We start from the raw sequence: 4258 nt of genomic DNA, 5'->3' as shown, positions 1-4258 counted from the left end.
TGGTAACTAGATTTTACCATCAGAGTCCATGAGGGTCGTCTTGAGGGGTTGTTCACTCCACTGTGTTACTGTGTAGGGACAACTAAACTTAACTAATTGAATAGCTATACTATCCAAATGTCTTCAGGTAAAATGTCTTTCTTGGAAATAACAGACTATAATGACCCAGAAAATCCTTTCAGAACTGAGGAAACCGAGTCAGAGCCAGTACTCAAACACTAGACCCTCTGCTGACAGACTTTCCTCGGTCATTCATCAAGCACCCCTTTGGTGCTCATCCCAAGGACCACTGCTTGAAGCTGGAGGGAAACAACTTTGGTAGGGCAATGTCTGCTCCCCAGGAAGGGCCTTAATCCAGCTGTGCAGAAATACTGCCATTTAATTATCTAGAACCCATTGTCACCAATGACACGATAAAGGCATATTCCAACGCATCCTCAGCATCTGATTCGGCAGCACAGATACTAGAATCAGAACCACACTGAGAAGATCAGCATGGACCCTGCACAAGGATGTCATGCAAACGTGCGAAATGTTCAAATGCATCTAGGGCTCTCCCCCACCCCACCACAACAACCAAATAAATACATAAAGCGAATAAGGCAGAAGGGCTGGGGTTGTAGCTCAGTGTAAAGGGCCTTTATAGCATACGCGGTGCCCTGGGTTTCATCTCCAGCATCCCCATTCACAAGAGTGTGCTTGCTGGTACTTAGACTGCAAATGCTTCTCCTGATCCTGGCCTCTGCTTACTTCCCTGGGTTTCTATTTGGGGCATGGTGACATCATGTGAATCCCTGTTTTTTTTTTTTTTATTTATTATATATAAGTACACTGTAGCTGTCTTCAGACACTCCAGAAGAGGGCGCCAGATCTCGTTGTGGATGGTTGTGAGCCACCATGTGGTTGCTGGGATTTGAACTCTGGACCTTCGGAAGAGCAGTCGGGTGCCCTTACCCACTGAGCCATCTCACCAGCCCCTCCTGGGTTTTATTGTAAAAACCGAGCGTGCTTGTGACTCCTGGCAGTGTCAGACTGGTGCTGCAAAGACTTCTAAGGAGAAGACTGAGGCTCTTTTCCGCTTCTGCTCCTGCAACCTTGGAAATGCAGACACCAGGCTGAGGTCGCATGGAACCAGCTACCTTAAGAAAAAAAAAAAAAAAAACAAAAGCCAGGCAGTGGTGGCGTACACCTTTAAACTCAGCACTTGGGAGGCAGAGGCAGGTGGATTTCTGAGTTCGAGGCCAGCCTGGTCTACAAAGTGAGTTCCAGGACAGCCAAGACTATATAGAGAAACCCTGTCTTGAAAAAAACAAAAACCAAACCAAACCAAACCAAACCAAAACCAAGAACAAAACCAAAAAGAGAATACAGAAAAAGAATCTATTTATCAAGTGTGTTGTAAACACAAACTTGCAATATTAACAGTTTTTTGAGAGGAGGTCAAATGAGCCACTGGCTTATGAATGCTCATCACTGCTGGAATAACCAGTTATGTTTAAAGCGACCCTCAGGATAGGTAGTAAATGAGAATAAATTCCACTAATGCAGCAGGTGGCAGTGACACATGACTTTGATCCCAGCAGTCAGAAGGCAGGGACAGATGGATCTCTGGGTTCGAGGACAGCTTGGTCTACAGAGTGAGTTCCAGGACAGCCAGGGCTACACAGAGAAGCATCATATCTTTTTGTTGTTGTTGTTGACATTTTAACTTTTTAAAAAAAAAAAGATTTATTTATTATTATAGCTGTCTTCAGATGCACCAGAAGAGGGCATCAGATCTCATTACAGGTGGTTGTGAGCCACCATGTGGTTGCTGGGATTTGAACTCAGGACCTTCAGAAGAGCAGTCAGTGCTCTTATCCACCGGGCCATCTCGCCAGCCCGAGAAGCTTCATATCTTAAAAACAAACAAACAAACAAACAAACAAACAAACAAAAAACTTTCCATCAATGCTTCAAAGTTTTTTTTTCTTTCAAGAATCCGATTTGGGCCGGGCGTGGTGGCGCACGCCTTTAATCCCAGCACTCGGGAGGCAGAGGCAGGCGGATTTCTGAGTTCGAGGCCAGCCTGGTCTACAAAGTGAGTTCCAGGACAGCCAGGGCTATACAGAGAAACCCTGTCTCGAAAAAAAAACCAAAAAAAAAAAAAAAAAAAGAATCCAATTTGGGTGTCAGGCACAATAGATCAAGTCTGTGATCACAGCTCAATGGAAAGCTGAGGCAAGAGGATTGCCTTAAGTTCAAGCCCGTTTAGCTATATAGAAAGTTCTAGACCAGCCTGGACTACAACAGAGTGAGACCCTGTGGAGCAAAACAAACAAATAAATTGGGGTCGAACTAATCGCAGTATCACAGACTTGTAATACCAGGACTCAAAAGACAGGGAAAGGAGATTGCCTCAAGTTTGAGGTCTTAAAACAAAAACACAGGGCTCAGTGGGTAAGAGCACTGACTGCTCTTCCAAAGGTTCTGAGTTCAAATCCCAGCAACCACGTGGTGGCTCACAACCATCCGTAATAAGATCTGACACCCTTTTCTGGTGTTTCTGAAGACAGCTACAGTGTACTTATATATAATAATAAACAAATCTTTAAAAACAACAACAACAACACACACATACACACACACACACACACTGAAAGGAATTGGCCATATACTTCAGTAGAGAGTAAGCTTGGTGGCCCACACCTATAATACTAACTCTCAGGAAATAGAGCCAGGAGGACAAAGAATTCAAGGTCATCCTCAATTACATAGAGAGTTTGAGGCCAACTTGAGCTACATGAGACCCTATCTTAAAAGGAGGGAGGGAGAGAGAGAGAGAGAGAGAGAGAGAGAGAGAGAGAGAGAGAGTCAGTCTCAGGGACCGAGAGTGTAGCTTAGTGATAGAACATTTACCTGGCATGACTGAGGCCCTGGATTTGATCTTCAGAATTTGGGAGTAGACTGAGGATGGAGAATTTGATTTGAGCTGGTGGTGACACATGCCTGAAATCTCAAGATCTATCTATGTAGACTGAGCTCTCCTTGAACTGGTAATGCCACCATCTATGGATACTGTGTGTGTGTGTGTGTGTGTGTGTCCAAGAACCTTTGGAAGAGGCATGAATCCTCTGGAACTGGAGTTACAGGCAGGTGTGAGTTGTTGTGTAGGTGCTGGGAGCCAAACTTGGGACCTATTTAACAGCAGGAAGTGGTCTTAACTGTCATCTCTCCAGCTCTACTCCTTTTTAAATTATATTTTTCAATGTATTTTGTGTGTTCGAGCTATGTGCCTGTACCACAGTGGGTGTGGGGATGGGGGCAAGCTGGGGAAGTCCTTTTTTTCCTTCTTCCATCCTATGGGTTCCAGGGATCCAAGCCAAGTCATCAGGCTTAGAAGCATGTGCCTCCACCTGCTGAATTATCTTGCCTGTCCCCTCTAACTATCTCTTGAATTTCTGCTGCCTTGTGGCCTTTTATCCATCTCTGACTCTGAGAGTAGAGCATCTATCTGCCTGGAACAAAACAGAAACTAACTGAGCTGCCTGGAAGTCGTCCAGACCAGTCAGTCACTTAAGTACACTCTCCAACCTGTGCAGTGAGCTCCAGGTTTCCTGGCTTTTATGAGCTGTCACCCATGCTGGGGTGGGTCTTGGTGATGCAACTGTCTTTAGGTCATTTCTGCTCCTGTAAGCAATCCTTTACCTGTACTGCTGTAAGTAACCCCGATAAAACTCATCGGTTCGCCAAATTGGAGAACTTTGGTGGTATGCATACTTTGGTTTTGTCGTGGGGCTCCCTATCTGGGTGAGTAGGGGTGTGTGTATGTGTGTGTGTGTGTGTGTGTGTGTGTGTGTGTGTGTGTGTGTGTGTGTGTTGCATCTCCCCAGGAAAGGTCTTGTCACACAACAGTTGCATTTGAGTTTTCTTTTGAAACACACCTTTGATCATGTTTCTTCATATTCAAAATCTTGTCACTCATTCATAAGAATAAGGATCATTCACCTTGTCTGGTCCCAACCCACTTCCAGCTGCCAGTCCTGCCATCTCATCACACATCAACCTCCTGTCACAGAAGATAACGATGCTTTTTGTGTCATCGGACCTGCCTACGCCTTGTTTATGAGTTTCCTGGACTGGAACGTCTCCATGTTTCCACCTCAGCTGGGAAGGGTGACGTGGGCCTGTAATTGCAGCACTCAAAAAGCTGAGGCAGGAGAATGGAGAGTTCCAGGCTAGGTTGGGCTACATATATAGATCCCATCTCAAAACACAG

At 45.2% G+C, this 4258-nt stretch overlaps 1 non-coding gene across 1 annotated transcript; it reads left to right on the top strand.

Moving 5' to 3' along the window:
* The first annotated feature begins 440 nt into the window (after positions 1–440).
* LOC115031149 (U6 spliceosomal RNA) lies at positions 441–547 on the top strand. Its single transcript, XR_003836774.2, has one exon. It is a non-coding gene; the product is annotated as a U6 spliceosomal RNA (small nuclear RNA).
* Positions 548–4258: the final 3711 nt, after the last annotated feature.

The sequence above is a fragment of the Mus caroli genome, unplaced genomic scaffold, assembly GCF_978045245.1.
Source record: "Mus caroli unplaced genomic scaffold, Mus_caroli_1 scaffold_4, whole genome shotgun sequence".
Lineage (NCBI taxonomy): Eukaryota > Metazoa > Chordata > Mammalia > Rodentia > Muridae > Mus > Mus caroli.
Note: the sequence above shows the minus strand (reverse complement) of the source record. Positions and strands in the feature narration are given on the sequence as shown.